The sequence below is a fragment of the Suricata suricatta genome, chromosome 1 (assembly GCF_006229205.1).
Source record: "Suricata suricatta isolate VVHF042 chromosome 1, meerkat_22Aug2017_6uvM2_HiC, whole genome shotgun sequence".
Lineage (NCBI taxonomy): Eukaryota > Metazoa > Chordata > Mammalia > Carnivora > Herpestidae > Suricata > Suricata suricatta.
Window position 1 is genome coordinate 16,810,042 of NC_043700.1, and position 17,945 is coordinate 16,827,986.

A 17,945-nucleotide genomic window follows, 5' to 3' on the forward strand; every position below is an offset into this window, starting at 1 on the left:
TTTGTATTGTTAAGATGTCAGTACTCTGAGCGGAGTAATGTGCTGCCCCCAAATCCATCCACATTATAATCTCTGGAACCTAAGAATGTTCCTTTGTATGGAGAAAAAGATTTTGCAGATGTGGTTTAATTAAGGATTTTGAGAGGGAGAGATGACACTGGATTATCCAGATAGATACAGTAAAATCACAATGGTCCTTATGAAAAGGACACGGGAAGAGTCGGAGTCAGAAGGCAATGAAAATGCTGAAGCAGAGATTGGAGGAAAGAACTTTGGCAGTTTTGGAAGGAGCCACAAGTCAGGGAATAGAGGCAACCACTAGAACTGAAAAGGCAAGGAAACAGACTCTTCCCTAGATGCTTCCAGAAGGAACCAGCCTTGTGGATACCTTCACTTTAGCTAAGTGAAACTTATTTTGGATTTCTGACCTCCAGAACTGCAAAGGAATCAACATGTACTGTATTTATAGAGAACAAAATGGAGTCTCCGATGTCCAGCAGGAACCCGTGTGAAGCACGGGTCCAGCAACGAGGCAAGCAGTGAAAGGTACTGCAGCTAAAAGACATGGCCGGGATTTGTCAAAAAAAATTTTAATTGTCTAATATCCAGGTGGGACAGTCTTGGTCCGCCCTCGCCACCCTTGTAATATTTGCCTCTGGCCAAGGCGATGGTTGGTTTCACCTTTGTTTAACTCAGTTCAAGAGTAGCTACATAGCTTGTTTACTGATTCACCTTCTTGTGATCACATTCTCTTTTGTGCAGACTGGGGATTCACCACAACCTCTTGATCCATGGCTTTCAGTCACTCATCAAGCTCTCTATACTTCTGCATTTCTGGATCAATGTTATGAAGCATGGCTGGATTATATATTATATTCAAGGGGAGTCATTAGAAAAACCGATCATAACACCCTTGCAAAAATTTCACCATCTTCTATCATGTGCAGTATGTATTTTTCTGTCTCTTGAGGTCCAGGTAATTGCACACAGCTTGCTATATCATAACAATAATGTTTAAAAAGCCTTTGCAAGCCTTTCAGTATTCTTCTAAAGAGATGAAAGTCTTCCTTCTCCAGGCCCATGATGTTATCCTAAGTAAAAATTTCACTATAATTAATTTACCAGTTTTGAAAGTCTTGAAAGATTATGGGTTGAATAAATTTGTGGTAACTCATGGTAAACATTGCTAAGGGACTTAATAAATCTATCCATAATCTGAGATGTATGCTTTGGTAGCTATCATACTTTGCCAAGTAGTATCAGATAATCTAGAATACATCTATTTATTATACATGACGCCAACATGATATGACTGACCACCATGGCAGGGGTGGGTTTAGCCTGTTCTGAAAAGTGAACTGCTCTTCATCCTGGCATAGATAATCCTTCCATATAACAGTATCATAAGAAGTGCTTTGTATCATAGAGTCCTTTTCTAAAATGTACCTAGGATTTTTTTCAGATATAGGAAGGGCAGTAGATCAGGGGATAATCACCATTGCAAATATTGTTGCTTACAGTTCCCAAGAGGAGGGGGCACAGCACTCCACTCAGGGCCACAGGAGGAAGCATATGGTCAGTCAGGTGGCAGAAGGAACAAGGTCAAAGTGGGACTCAAAGCCTTTATTCTGGTTTGTGAGGGAAGAAATGGCAAGATAAAGCAGGCAAACTAAGCAAGTTTGGATAATTTGAATAATTTTGGTAGACTCCGGGTTATTGCAGTGGTCCCTAGCTGTCCCTTACCTGGATCTGCGATGATTTAGGGCAGGGGGATAAAGTTCCCAAAGGCAGGAGTCTGAGAAGAGACAGGCAGAGGAGTGGCTGAAGGGATTGATTAATTTGCATGTCAAATGCAGGCTCACAGGCAAGTTGTTAGCTGTTTCTAGGAATTAGCTAAACCCTCCTCAGACCCACAGGGCCTCCAAATTGTCAAAGCATCATAAAATACTGAAAACAAAACCCAAGATGAATAGAGCTCTATTCTCTTTACAGCTACTCATCATATCTACGTCAAGATATGGAAGGGCACACTTGAAGCAAAGCTGGCAAAGATTAGCAGGTATCAAAGTCAGTTAGCTTGTATTTATCTGAAGCTTGTCTATTGCTACCTGAAGGATGCCAGTTTCTCCCAGGGGCTATTTGCTTTCCACAAGTCCATTTGTTAAATGATGGCAAAGCCTGGCAAAATTATCTGTTGCGTATTAAATCTGCTCCCCATTATAAGTACTAGTGAAAAGCTATACCTAGAAGAATCATATCTGGGAACCAGGAACACTGGGCATAGAAAACTTTGCAAATAGGGGCACCAGAGTGGCTCAGTCAGTTAAGCATCTGACTTTGGCTCAGGTCATGATCTCATGGTTTGTGGGTTTGAGCCCTGCGTTGGGCTCTGTGCTGAATGCTTGCTCAGAGCCTGGAGCCTGCTTCAGATTCTGTGCCTCCTTCTCTCTCTGACCCTCCCCGCTCATGCTCTATCTCTCTCTATCTCTCAAAAAATAAATAAATGTAAAAAAATTTTTTTAAAAAGAGAAAACTTTGCAATAAAACAGCAAGGACACCCAAGAAGTGTGCTAGTACATCAGGAGCCCCAAACAAAGTGCCTGATATGATAGATTACTTGTAAAAAGTTCCTTTCCTTGTTGATCAATTCACAAAGTTGAATTATTTGCCTTTGAGCTAAGAGCCACCAGTGTTCACAGATTGAGGGCAGACACCATGTTTTCTTTCCCCAGAGTAGTCCAAGGGGCAGCTTGAGTAGGAAGTGGTGACCATTGCGGGAGGAAGGGCCTCAGTGAATCACAGGACGGCCTCAAGACTTTTAGCAGAAATTAACAAGTTAATTCAAAAGCCTATATAGAAATCTAGAATGCCAAAATAATTTTCAAAAATAAAAACAAATCACAAATTCAAATCTTACTACAACGCTACAGTAATCCAGCCTGTGTAATCCTGGCATAAAGATAAATTTATACATCAACTGAATAGAATTGACAGTTGAGAAATAATCCATACAGGGGCTCCTAGGTGGCTCAGACAGTTAAGTGTCTGACCCTTGGTTTCGGCTCAGGTCATGATGTTTTGGTTCATGAATTGGAGCTCTCTGTTGAACTCTGCACTGAGGGTGCAGAGCCTACTTGGGATTCTCTCTCCCCTCGCCCCCGCCCCTCCCCTGCTTGCTCGCGCGCACGCGCTCTCTCTCTCTCTCTCTCAAAATAAATAAATAAAGATTAAAGAAAAAGAAATAACCGAAGACCAATCAATGAGTAGAGAATAATTTTCAGCAGATGGCCCTCAGACAACTGAATCTCTGCATGCAGAAGAATAAATTTGGACCTTCCACCTCACAGTTTTCACTAAAATCAATTCAGAATATGTTACAGATGTAAATATAAAAGGAAGAGTATAAAAGGCTTAGAGGAAAACATCGTTGTAAATCTCAGTGTCTTAGTTTAGACAGTGGTTTCTTAGAAATGACACCCAAAGTATAAGTAACAGCAGCAAAAAAAGATAAATTCAACTACATTAAAATTAAAGTCTTTATGCTACAAATGATGTCAAAAGGAAAGTTAAAAGACAACCCAGAGATTCAGAGAAAATATTTGAAAATCACTTAACTGATAACAGACTTTTACACCTCTATAATATATAAAGATTCCTTAAAACTCAATAATAAAAAGGCAATTTAATTTAAAAATGAGTAGAGAAGTTGAGTAGACATTCCTCCAAAGAAGACATAGACATGGGCAATAAACAAAGACATGTTCAACATCAATAGTTATTAGGAAAATGCAACTTAAAACCACATGAGATACTAATTTGCATGTACAATGATGGTTATAATCAAAGAGACAGTAACAAGTGTTGACAATGATGTGGAAAAGTCTGAATTCTCATTCATTGCTAGCAAGGATATAAAGGGGTGCAGCTACTTGGGAAATATTTTGGTAGTTCTTCAAAATGTTAAGCAGTCACCATTTGACTCAGCATTTCCATTCTAGGTATGTATCCAGGAGAAATAAAAATATATGTCCACACAAAAATGTGTACATGAATATTCATAGTAGCATCATCCAAAATAGAAAAAAAATGGAACTATCACAGATGTCCTTTAACTAATGAGTAGATAATTAAAATGCAGTGTACTTATATAATAGAATGCTATTTGACAATAAAAAGGGATAAAGTACCAATACTTTCTACAATATGGATGGACGTTGAAAACATTATGTTAAGTGAAAGAAGCCACTTACAAAAGGCCACATATTATATGATGCCATTTATAAAAAAATGTTCAGAACAGGTGAGTTGATGAAGACAGAAAAGTATTTAGCCTAGGACGTAAAGCTGAGGGATGCGAGGGAGGAAGGATTATAGAGCAAATGTTAATGCATATGGGGTTTATTTCTGAGTTGATAAAAATTTTCTGAAAACTTAGACTGTGGTGATGCTTGTACAAGTCTATGAATACATGAAAAACCATTGAATTGGAAACTTTAAGTAGTTAATTTCATTGTGTGTCAATTATATAACAATAAGGATGCTAAAGATGTTACACAAAAATGCAATGGAAATTACATTGAAGTATGGATATATAGTGTTATATTGAAATTACATCAAAATAAAATACTTGAATTACATATGGAAATATTTAGATTTGTTTTAAATCTATTATTATTTATTTAAATGTACAATCGTGAGCTTGGCAGTTGCTTACTAATCCAATTTCCAGAATTCTGCCAACATCATTCAAGTTTTAAAGGAACCTAAAATGGGATCACCAAGTCCTTCCACATTTTTCTGCCAGGAGTGATGGTAAGCAGAGATAAAGGTGGTCCCTTTCACAATTAGTAGGTGATCCTGATCTACTTAGAAAAATCACTGCTGTTCTAAGAGCGTGCTCCCACAAGCCTACTCATCTATTGCTCTAGAAGTATAACCAATCTTTCTCACAGTACATGTTTCTGAGAGGCACTTGATTGATAGGACTCACTTCTACTTCTGAGTCACAATTTTTTCCAATAAGTTCAGCCTCTGTTGCATCCGGTGCTAGAAGTATAGTGATAATAATACAAAATAGTAGAAATGCATATGGTATCCTTCCTCTTTTGGGTTTTGAACTAAAAATGAGAAATGGAAAGTAGAGATAATTATCTTCAAGATGTGTGATAACGTTGAAAGCCAATGAATATGATATGAAGGGATGCCTGGGTGGCTCAGTTGGTTAAGTATCTGACTCTTGGTTTCGGTTCAGGTCATGATCTCATGGTTTGTGGCATTGAGCCCAGAGTTGACCTCTGCATCGTCCTGCTTGGGATTCTTTCTCTCCCTCTCTCTCTCTGTCCCTCGCCAGCTCTCTCTGTCTCCCCAAATAAATAAATATTAGGAAAAAATATTAACAAGATAAAAATAATTATATTAATAATTTATAGTTTTAGGTACCCACATGTGGCAGAAACTATATAAATTGCATGTGCCCTCAAAACAACTCAGCAAAGATATGAATGAAGAAACATGAGCTTAGAGAGGCTAGGCATAATGCCGAAGGCTCTGCCATTAATAGCAATACATAGACTCTAAATAAAATAAAATATCCCCAGCTCATATCACATATATGTAATATATATAGGATATATATAATGCATACCATATACGTGTGTATTATGCATATATCATATATCCTATAACCATATACAATAGAGTATCATTATAAGTAGTGATTGATATCTCACACCAGTTTACAATTTTTGAAATTTATTCAACAAGGCTCAAAGATGGTAAATGACTTGCTTCAAGTTAACCAGTTAGTTAAAGTAGAATTAAGGCTACACTCAAAGGTAAGGCCTACGGTGAAAAGGCACTTAAAAATATGTCATATGGATTCCTGTAATATAACTCCGTGCATTTGATGAATACTGAGATTTCTGTTCTAGGTCAAGGAGCTGGAATGTTTTGTTAACTTTTCTTCTTTCCCATCTTCGTCTAGTTTCATGCTCGGTATTTGAGTTGTGAATTGCTTTTCTATCTCTTCCAACTTGCCCCTCTCTTATCCAGAAGCTCATCACTAAAGCTGTGGGTATATATTCAAGTGAACTGGGAAGTTGAATAATTATGCATTGGAATTACAAGCCCAGTTCTTTGAGGGGAGGTCAATAATAACCTAGCCTGACCAATTTTTTTTTTTCAGAATATCCACTGAGCAATTCAATTCAACTCTCTGCTTCACTTAAGTGACACAGATTTGAAACAAGCCGCAACTGCCTATTTTATAAAAATACTTCCTCTGAACCTACCGCTTCCATAATCTAGAAGGAGCCACCTTTCATAGTATATCTACAGTGATGAATTCTAGCAATTTAAAAGTAAGAGAATACAATAGTGTGTCAATGAGAAAAGAATAAAAAAAGAAATTCAAGAAACGCTTAGGATTTATGAATTTTATATCTAGGTATGTTGGTTCGTTCACTTCTTTCTTTCTCGTCCCCAAACTCCCAAGCAACATAATGATGCATTGTTACCAATTTGATACACACACAATTTTTACATTCATTACAGGTCTACATGCTATATTATTTTAAATATTTTCTTTAAAAATACGCTTTTTTGGGCACCTGGGTGGCTCAGTCAGTTAGGCATCTGACTCCTGATTTAGGCTCAGGTCATGATCTCACAGTTCATGAGTTCAAGCCCTGCCTCTGATCCCATACCTTGTTCTCTCCCTTTCTCTATGCCTCTCCCCCCACACTCTTAAAATGAATGAATGAATGAATGAGTGAATGAATGAATGAATAAGCTGTTTTGTGTCCTCTTACTTTGGCCTGCTTTAATTTTCCTCCTTTTTTCCCTTTTAATGGTTTCAATGTTTAAGTCTTTCAAGAGAAACATAGTGCCGGTAAATATTGCCAATTTCAGTACCTTATCCTCCGGGACACAACTGGCCAAGGGTGGTCATGTGACCCAAGCTAGGCGTTTTTAAAATTCTTTTTGAGACTTTTCTAGAAGCTGGAAGAAACGGGCATTTGCTCCCTGGTTGTAGCGAATTTGGCTCCCCCTGCAGACGGTCCTCCTCCCGCAGCCCTTCCCAGGGTTCATTACTTTCCAGCCCTTTCCCTTTTGCTCGAAGTCACTGCTTCCTCGATTATTCCCTCTGCACTTAACCATAGCACCAACCCCAGCAATCTCCCACTTTATTGGATCATTCCCATCACTATGCAGACCACTTTTATTCTGCCCCCAAAAAACCTCTTAGCCCCACTTTGCCCTTTTTCCAGTCCCCCCATTTCCTTGCTCCTCTTCATGGTAAAATTATTTGAAAATGTTTGTATTCATTGCCATCAGATCCTTTTTTTCCTATTCTCTAAATTCTCTCTGGTCCCTTTGCGTTGCCACTCCCGTCAGCATCCCCTAAGACAAGTCAAGTTGTTCTTGCCTCTCTTCTTTTCTCACACTCCACATCCAGACCGTCAAACCACCCAATCTGTCCACCTTCAGAAGATTTCCACTACACGACCGCGGCTCAGGCTCGCTAACCCGGGGCAAGTGTGCACCGCCTGTTGCTTAGAGGATGACAAACGCTGGCCAGAGCGTGGCCCGACTTCTATCTGCCCCAGCACTTACAGGCTTTGGGCTCAACACGGAAGCAAAATGATATTGTTAAGAATCCTATTTCTCCTCTACTCAGAACCCCCCCTCCCTCAGTAGCTTTGTATCTCGCTCGTCATAAAAGCTAAATCCTGACAACGGTCAATAAGGTACCTCTCCAGGCCCTCGTCTCCCTGAGCTCACGGGCCCCTGCTCTCTGGCAGCTCCTTCCCTCCAGCTACACAGCCTCCTGACGTTCTGCCAACAGACCTAGCATGCTCCTGGCCTGAGTTCTTTGCTCTCTGCCTGGAACCCAGTTCCTTCAAAAGCTCCAGCCCCCCTACTCATCACTTTCAAGCCCTTGCTCACACACTGCCTTCTGGTGAGACTTTCTCAATTAGTTCACTAGAGCTGCCTTAACAAAGTATCACAAAATGTATGGCTTGAACAGCAGAAATTTATCGTCTCACTGTTCTGGAGGCCACAAGTTCCAAATCAAGGGGTCAGCAGAATTGTTTCCTTTGAGGGCCCCTCTCCTTGGCCTAGAGACGGCCATCTTCATGTTCAGGTGACATTTCCCTGGATCTTCACATCATCTTTCCTCTGTGTATCTCAGTGTCCAAATTTCTCCCTTTAATTAATCGCGTTAGCTTAGGGCTCACCCTACTAACCTCATTCTAACTTGGTTACCTCTATAAGGACTCTAGATCCAAATGAAGTCACATTTGAGGTGCTGGGGTTTAGGACTTTAGCACATGGATTTGGGAGGGAAGAGTTCAAATGGCAACACCTTTCCTGAACACCTGCTTTAAATTATAACCCCGTTCATTCTTTGCCATCCTTCTTACAGCACCTGTCACTTTCTAGTATACTATAAAGGTATGCCCTTTTCCCCCAGGAAGACAGGACCACTATATCCCAGAATCTAGAACAGTCTGCAGCATAATAGTAGGTGCTCAATGCTTATTATTTTTAATTAAAAATTTTTAATGTTTATTTATTTTTGAGAGAGACAGAGACAGAGCACGAGCAGGGAAGGGAAAGAGAGAGGGAGATAGAGTCAAGAAATGCAGTTTTCACTAGCACACTTTTACTTTAAACAAATATTTTTAATGCCTTTATTTTTGAGAAAGAGAAAGAGACAGACAGACAGACAGAATATGAGCAGGAAGGGGCAGAGAGAGAAGGAGACACAGAATCCAAAGCAGGCTCCAGGGTCTGAACTGACAGCACTGAGCCCGATGTGGGGCTTGATCCCATGAGATCATGACCTGTGGACCCTTAACCAACTGTGGCCCAGTCAGTGATCAAAAATTATTCATTGAATAACTTTACCCATTTGAATCCATTACACCTTCTTCCTCCAGAAACTTTCTCTGGGACATTAAGTAGTTTTTCAGCTACTAGACCCAAAGGCTAAAGATGCCTGACTTGGCTGCCTAGCACTATCTATGACTCTACCTGCTCTGAAGTCACCCAGAAAACACATATGACTTGACCTCATCCTAGGAACGTGCCAAACATTACACCACAGCTATAAGAACAATTGCCAAGAACTTGATAATTTACTTTTAAGATGCCTTGAAAGGTGCACTGGGTGGCTCAGTCGGTTGGGTGTCTGACTTTGGCTCAGTTTATGATCTTATGGTTCGTGAGTTTGAACCCTGTGTCGGGCTCTGTGTTGACAGCTCAGAGCCTGGAGCCTGTTTCAGATTCTGTCTGTCTCTCTTTCTGCTTTTCCCCCACACATGCTCTGTGTCTCTCAAATATAAATAAACAGTAAATATTTTTAAACAAATGAAATGCCTTGAAAATGTAAAAGTGATTTTTCATTAAAGTTAACTTACTGTTAAGTTTGACATTTTGTTTATATTTGATATCCTTACAAAAGGAGATCCTATTCTTTTCTTCATCTCCTTCTGTACATAACATGCTGCATATACCAGGCTTGTTTATCGAGAAAGCAGGACCAAGAGGACCAGTCAGAAACAACCTTCTGGAAATCAAATCCTGGCTCAGCTGTATAATCATGGACAACTTCACTCAACTTCTCTGTACTCAACTGAATCATCTGTAAAATGATAGAGATTCCAGAAGGTCCTCTGCTGATTTGCATTTCTCTGCTTATGAATGAATATCACTGAGTCTCTTTGAGAGTTATGTGGATATCATTGGTTTTAATTTACTTACTCAACAGAGAGAACTCGTGGTTCGGATAATCCAAAAGAATATCATGAAAATAACATTATAGCTTTAAGAATATTGAGAACACGTATTCATTGCTGCAATTGACTAAACGCATTTGCAGATCCCCAACACCCTCAGCTCTGTCCTATTTTTACAATAGACAGGGAATAGAGGGAAGGAGTTTACTTACTTAAAAGGAAGAAACAACAATTAACATGCATAACAAGTCACTGACAATAATAGAATATTATGAGGCGAAGTATACTCTCAATAAACCTTTAAATAACTGCTTTTGTGGCCAGCTTTTTGAATGATTTTTATATTCAGAGAGAGCAGATGTTACTGAGACTTATGAAGTTATACATAGTGTGTACTACCCTTGTATGTTCAGAACCAACAATATTTTGCAAAATAAGCATGAAACTATCATCTCTTGATTTATGGCTGCAACATTCATTGAAGATCTGAGAACACTAGATTTAAGTCGTTTTCTTCTTTGGCCTAAAATATTCTTATCTCATTTAAAAGCTTGTATTTTTAAAAAAGGGCATGAGACTTACAGCTTGCATTTTCCTAACCTGCAAAGTAATTAATGCATAAACAGCTGCACATTTAGACAACGGGATCCTATACTTCTGTATAAAAAGAATGCAAACTGCCTTTACATTGCTATGGAAGAAATCTTTAGGATACATTATAAGCAAAAAGGAGAAAGCTATAGAACAACCTTTGTAGTATGTAATCTTTTACTAAGAAATGGAGAAACAGCATATCTGCATATGTCTGTCTAAAGAAACACCGAAGGATACAAAAGAAACTCAAAATCACAGTTATTTCCCATTATATTCTTTATATGTCATTTTGATTTTTAATCCACAGGACTACACTGCCTAGATAAGAAAACTTAGAAAACTTAAATTATTTTTATCTTATTGGATACAGGCAAAACAAAATATAAATACAAGAAAAGGAGAGCCCCCCTTTTTTTTCATCTTTCTTATCAGGAAGCAGATTAATAAGACAGAAAGAGAGAACCCAGGCTTGTTCCTGTGTATTGTCCAATTATGGTCTTCATTTTTATCAGAATGAGGGAATAAAAAGAGCGCTGCTATTTTCGCCAGGCTACCGTGCGTTATAAAATGAATGTTTTTAGAAGAGTCCTTTTTGTATTCACTCGGAATTAAGACTCATTTCCGTCCACAGTGGCTTCTGGAAGCTTCAGCTGTAATCGAAGGGCTGCAGATGCCCCTGTCGGCCCCAGAAACAAAGCGGCAGAGGCCCGGGCTCTCTGCGTGGCTGTGCTCATGTTTGCTTGGGCTGCTATTGTTTTCGGAAGGGCTGACGTTAATGCAGTGAAATAAATCTATTTTCTGGGACGCTACATGTTTTCATGTGCCATGCAATCCTGTGTGTGTGTATAGTCGCTGTTCCTGATGAATCGTGAAGCGAGCTGGTGAGGATGTCCATTCACTGTGCAGCAGGAAGGCATAGGGATGCCAGGCCTGTGCAAGGCAGGGTAAAATGAGCAAGTTGGATATTAATTTTTATAGTGGTCTGTAATTTTCCTTAGTTTATTTATCATATACACCCTCAGTGATGCGGACTGGGAGAAGTTCAGGGGGTCTGGGCAGTAGAGTGTGGCTGGCACTGATGGGAGCTGATACTGGAAAGGAAGACTGAGTAGATGTGGAGTTTGGGTGCACACACCTTTGGACTGCGCACAGCAAGACAGACGGGAAAGCAGGACAGATGAAGAGTTCGTGGCCTGACTGGAAGCAAAGGAGAAATGCAGGCAGAAAAACATATTTTGAAGCTACTTTTGAAACAGCTTCCTTCGATGGCACTAGACAGTTTGCTAGGTTATCCATAAGTATGATTGTAATTAATCCTTGTGACAGCCCCAAGGATTGGGTCCTGCTTTCATTTACAGATGAGAAAAGCTTCTGGTGTTAAGTCACTTGCCCAAACACGAGACAGGTAAATGGCACAATCAGGTTTCAAACCCAGATGCATAAAACTCCAAAGTGTATGCATAGAATCACTAAAATCTAGGCCTTGTGTGCAATTTTAAAAATGGATGTTACTGGGAATAGCAGAGGCGATAAAAACCAAATGATCAGAGGGGATAAAAAGCAAAACCAAAGCCAAATGGGAAATGTGTACCTTGGCCATTCTCATCATGCAACTTGCGTCCCTCCAGAGGTATGCTGGGAACTCTGCCTTGGAGCACAGACACTCTGATCCACAGAGTTTGATAATGATTGCAGTAAGTGCATGACGTTGAGGTGATTACTATTACACTTGTTATGCTAATGCAATCTCTAAATGAAAGCAGTCAGTAGAAGCCTTTTTGTAAACTGTGCAGGTCGAATTTTCCCAGAGCCCTAAAACCACTGGAGGATAAAACCAAAACACTACAACAGTAGCACAATGGCATATGCAAATGGATTTAGATCATCCGGAATATGTAATTTTTGGGCAAATTGCCTGATATCCTTGCTATTTTATGGGCTCTATTGTTTGAATATCCATATTATTAGTTTGCTCTCCTTTGGCCTGTGAAATTGATCTTATGAATTTTCTTTTCAATCTATTTCAGTAGGTGTTCTAATTTACATTTAAAATATCTGGGCAGTGAAGTGACAGCCCGGAGAGACTATTACACTGATACTGGTGAGTCTGAGCCTGTACATGTTGTGTTGGCTCATCTCTCAGGGAGGCGGAAGAGAGGGGGCCCAGAAGAGATGGAGCCCTCTCAACCATGACATCTTTAGCTATGTTTTCCTTCATCTGACTTGCCATTTCAATCCTTAAAAAGCCAGGCATCAAGTAAATATTAAGTGCAGGGATTTATTTATTTAATTATTGGCAAATGAAAACCATAGTTGGATTAAGTGTGTCGTCTCCAGCTGCAAAGCGATTTACATCTATCATTGAACAGGGCTGATTTGGTGGTTGGGAGTCTCAATCCACATTTAATTAAACTCTTTTGGTTTTTCAAATGAAAAGCTCAGGGACACACACACACACACACATACACACACACACACACACACACACACACACACACAGAGGAACTGTTTGGGTTTAGTATAATGCTTCTGTGGCTGCCCAAATTAGATTGATTTCATTGCATCCTGACTGATCTATCTTAACAGGAAGAATCTCATTTGCTCGATTTTTTGCCTGTGCCCTCCTGACTTGTTTTATTTGAGAAGAATTTGTGGAATCTAAGTTGTTGAAATACTTTTGAAGGCTCAGTATTCAGATTTACATTATAGCCTTGCAAAATTCTAGCAGTGATAAATAATGTGAGTAAATAAAATTTCAGCCAAATGAGAAGACCTGAAACACTTGATTTTATGGAGGATCCTTGTAAAATACATAGAAAGGGATGTCAACATTAGTGCATTTGGGGGCGCCTGGGTGGCTCAGTTGGTTGAGTGTCCAACTTTGGCGAGGTCATGATCTCATGGTTCGTAGATTTGAGCCCCGCGTCAGTCTCTGTGCTGACAGCTAGCTCAGAGCCTGGAGCCTGTCCTCAGATTCTGTGTCTCCCTCTCTCTCTGACCCTCTCCTGCTCATGCTGTCTCTCTCTCTCTCTCTCTAAAATAAATAAAACATTAAAAATTAAAAAAAATCAGTGCATTTTAAGAAGCTCTGAACTTCATTCAGTAGGTTGAAGAGCTACAGAATTGTGATGCCTGGGTGGCTCAGTCAGTGAAGCATTCGGCTCAGGCCATGATCTCACACTTCATGGGATCAAGCCAGTGTCTGGCTCTGCACTAAGGTGCAGAGCCTGCTTGGGATTCTGTGTCTCCTTCCCTCTCTGTTCCTCCCCTGCTCATGCTCGCTCTCTCTCTCTCTCTCTCTCTCTCTCTCTCTCTCAAATAAATAAACTTTTGGTTTTTAATATAAAAAAATTTAATGTTTATTTTTGGGAGAGAGAGAGAGACAGAGACAGAGCATGAGCAGGGGAGAGGCAGAGAGAGAGTGAGACACAGAATCCAAAGCAGGCTCCGGGCTCTGAGCTGTTAGCACAGAGCCTGACTTGAGGTTCAAACTCCCAAACTGTGAGATCATGACCTTAGCCTAAGTCAAACACTAAACTGACTGAGCCAGCCAGGTGTCCCTCAAATAAATAAACTTTAGGGGAAAAAAAGGAGCTGAAGAACATAAGAAAGATTTCAGTGTGTCCCTTTCCTCCACGTAAGCACAAATGCACTATGGCTGGTATTACATGAAAAGGGAGGAAAGGGAAATGTGGTTGGATATTAATAAATAGAATATCATGTACTTTACAATCAGGGAATTATAGATTTTCTACTAATTTCCATTTATACAGCAGTGTTCTTCTGAGGATCTCAAAGAACTTTACATTAATTCATAAAATAAATAAGTCTATTAAAAGTAGACATGCTATTGTACAATATGGCCTGCCGTAAAACAAGTACATATTAATTAACTTGTATCATAAAGAACAAGTGTAGCTTATTATTTCAATCATTTTACTCTTATATTATTAAGAAAATTAATACTTTTTAATAAATCTCTACCTTCTATTATTTTCATATTACTAGTCTATTAGAAGATAAAATAGCCTTTTCTTTATAATAAAAGATTCCAATTAGAAATGCATACTTAAAAACGTTGAAACATTCACTAAAATTTAGGAAACAAGAAAAATCATGTAATAATGTCCTGATTTAGTGCCACATAACTGACAATGAAAAAATTAAGTTGCCAAAATTTTATGATCCTCATGAGAAAGAATTACGTTATTAGACAAATATTTTATGTCGACCTACATGGGCCATTTTGAATATTATTTTTGTTGGTATTAATGTGAAAAGTACATGGTTTGTGAGATGAGAACTGATGTAGTCATATGAACCATTTTTTTGAGTTTATTTCAGCCCAGAACCCATCCTAGAATTACATCATTAATCTAATTGCCAAATCAGGTTTTCAAAACACCCAAACAGTTTTTGCTCAAGTTGGTCTAATAATTAAGAGAAATTTTTATTGAATGCCTGAATTATGAAATAAGTGCTCCATATCATCTAAGTTCAATATGTATTTGCAAACCTTTCTCAGCTGCATTAATTATGCAACTATTTTGCCTAGTATTAACAAACATCGAAAATTGCTCACTATACATGAAATGAACACGTTGCCACATTTGGGCTGGGGCGTGTCCTAGGAGGTTCCAAGGAGCCAGGCCCATACTTGAGAGATCATAAAGAGGCATTGCTTTGGGAACAAGGTCTAATCAAATTCAGTTCTTAATCATAGAATGTAAAGATACTGCTTAGTCACGGTCTATATTTCGGCATTGCATATAGATGACCTGGTTTGGTGCAAGGCTGTCCAGTCCCAGCAGGGAATAGTTAGCCTATTCAAACAAGATACGGTGGAGAGTTTAATAAAGAATCTATTTACAGAGGTGTGAATAGGGCTATGGGGACCCAGGAAAGACGTAGAAGCATCAGGGCACCGGGACAAAACCATCACCACTCCTGGACTCAAAGGAGCAGAGACAGGGGGGTTTAAGTTGCACATGGGGGGAGGGAGACTGAGCTGTGGCCTTTGGCATGGGAGCATTGCCCCCACCACCACGCAGTAGAAAAGGAACGGGGTGGGGGGGGCGGGATGGGGGGATAAATACCCTAATCTCATTGTGTCCTCTGCTAAACTGCACTAATTTTCCATTGGCTAAGCCTAATCAGAAAGGGGAGACCAAGAGATACCAGTGACGGAAGCCTCTGAAGATGAGCTGCCTGGGGTACAAAACCATTGCAGAAGGCCGGGGCCCGAGTCTAGGTGGACAGACAGACAATGGCCGCGCAACAGAGGAGCCGAAGAGCGTAACGAACAGTGCTGTGCTGAGCCAAATACTGAATCCAGTTTTCTTCCAGTTTTATTTCAAATTTTTATATTTTGTTCATCATGTATTTTTGCACTCATTTTGGTATTTTATCAAAATTAATGCTATTATAGTAACTTGTCCTGAGTACTGAGTTTTCTAGCGACCCCTTAAATTTTGCACCCTAGCTATGGCCTTGCGGCCCTCCGCCCTATCTCATTCCAGGTGACTGGGATGGTTGGCTTTCTGCTTTTTGGTGGTTACTCAGAAGTGCACACACTGCACTTTGTTACGTTTGTTGAGTGTTTTACAACTTAAGTTCTGGAAAAAATGTGAGCAGAGTTGATATATTTTATGACATAAAATCTGAGGAGTTCCCTTGTTTTGAAATAAGCAAGGTTATGTCTACTAATAAACTTCCTCTGCAAGAAAGCTGCTTGTCTTTGATTTGGAGTATGATCGGATTTCTAGAGATAAGCTGTACTTGAATGAAAGCTGCTGTAATTAAATTATCAGTAGCAGTCTATTCTGTGGCTTGCCTAATAGATTTATTTGTTTAATTCAGAGACTAATATCTTTCTGTCCACCCCCTAGACTATACGATTTATGAAGGCAAGGATAGGGGTTTGTGGCAATGTTTTTGTTTTTGCTTTCGTTTTCCCTCACCACTGTCGCCCTCAAAACTGGCAGATATTAGGCAATCAATAAATATTGATTGAATAAAGTAAACGAGTTAATCAACGATCATGTAGCAGGAGAACCACGGATTTTAGATAACACATCTCCTTGCTAACAAGGTTTACGGAAACTAGGAAAGCCACCTCAGTGGGTGATCCAGAGTAGCCTTTCATGATGTGGTCTGTGATGATTTAGAATCAGAAAACTCAGCGTTAGGGGGCGCCCGGGTGGCTTAGCTGGTTAAGCATCTGCCTCTTGACGTTGGTTCCGGTCAGCATCCCGGGGTGCCAAGATTGAGCCCAGTGTCGGGCTCTGCACTGACAGCATGGAGTCTGCTTGGGATTCTCTCCGCCCCCCACCCCGTCTCTCTCTGCCCCTCCCCTGCTGGTGCTTGCTCTCTCTCTTTCTCTAAATAAATAAATAAATAAATAAATAAATAAACATTTTAAATAATTCTGACTTTAAAATTCCTAAATATTTAAAGCACTGACGTTTTGAATGTCAAGATAGTTTTATTATTTAGAACGTTACATACTTTTTATTACTTTTTAGTAGGGATAATGGGTCATGAATCTAGATAAGCTTAACTTTGGGAACTAGATGTTTCTATATCAGATGGTAATATTTGAGTGTGGGCTAAGGAGCTAACCTCTGTGGTGCTGCGGCCATGAGCAACACTTGCTTGATGATATAATTAGTCCACATTCGCATTTCCCAAATGTGTTCTTGTGGGATGTTAATAGGTGACGTGTAGTTTGTACATTGTGTGTGTGTGTGTGTGTGTGTGTGTGTGTGTGTGTGTGTGTGTGTATGTGAGTGTACCTGGGGGTGGGGGGTGTGGTTATATGGCCACTTTTGTTAAGTGCTGGGTTAAACAGATTCTTTTCGTTACGCCTCCTCAGAGCCTACGATGCTGATTTGAATTTTGAATCTCCAAGAGGGAGATGTCACAGTGGCCAGTATATTGTTTACAAGACCCTTTTCTCCATAGTATTTCTCAGGGAGATCCTGGTGTGCCCAGTGGTAAGACTTTCAGCTCTGTATTAATTTCCTATTGCTGCTGATAGCAAATTGCCACAGAACTAGTGGCTTAAAACAACACAATAGTTCTAGAGGCTGTCATTCTGAAATGGGTTTTGCAAGACTACCACCAAGGTGAGGGCAGGGCTGGGTCCTGGAGTCTCCAGGGAAGGATCCCGCTCCTTGTCTCCTGGAGCTTCCAGGGCCTCCTCACTCTTTGGCTCACGTTGCTTTGACCTCTACTTCTGTTGTCACTTCTCCCTCTTTCCTGCAACATCAGCAAAGAACATTCTAGAATCAGAATTCAATATGGCCCATCGATTTTATAATAATTTAACTCAAAATACGCGTTGAGCACCCACTGTGTGCATTACTTTCACTCATATCATGTGAAGTGCTCCTCTGATTAAATGCAGTCTCAGCCCCCAAATAATTTATCATTTAATTGTAGATATAAACATAGTTCCCAGATATCCACATCCCAAGGCAGAATATGAATGGCCTAAAAAAAGTCACTAAACCGCTTGAGGATTCAGAGAGTAGATAAAACATTGATGTGGGGAATATATGGGGGTTCACGAAGGAGGTGGGGGGAAGGGCCTTAAAGACTGGGTAG

The 17,945-nt window shown here is 39.9% G+C and overlaps 1 pseudogene; it reads right to left on the reverse strand.

Annotated features, from left to right (window-relative positions):
* Positions 1 to 697: 697 nt before the first annotated feature.
* On the reverse strand, positions 698 to 11,071 carry LOC115300397 (annotated as a pseudogene).
* Positions 11,072 to 17,945: the final 6,874 nt, after the last annotated feature.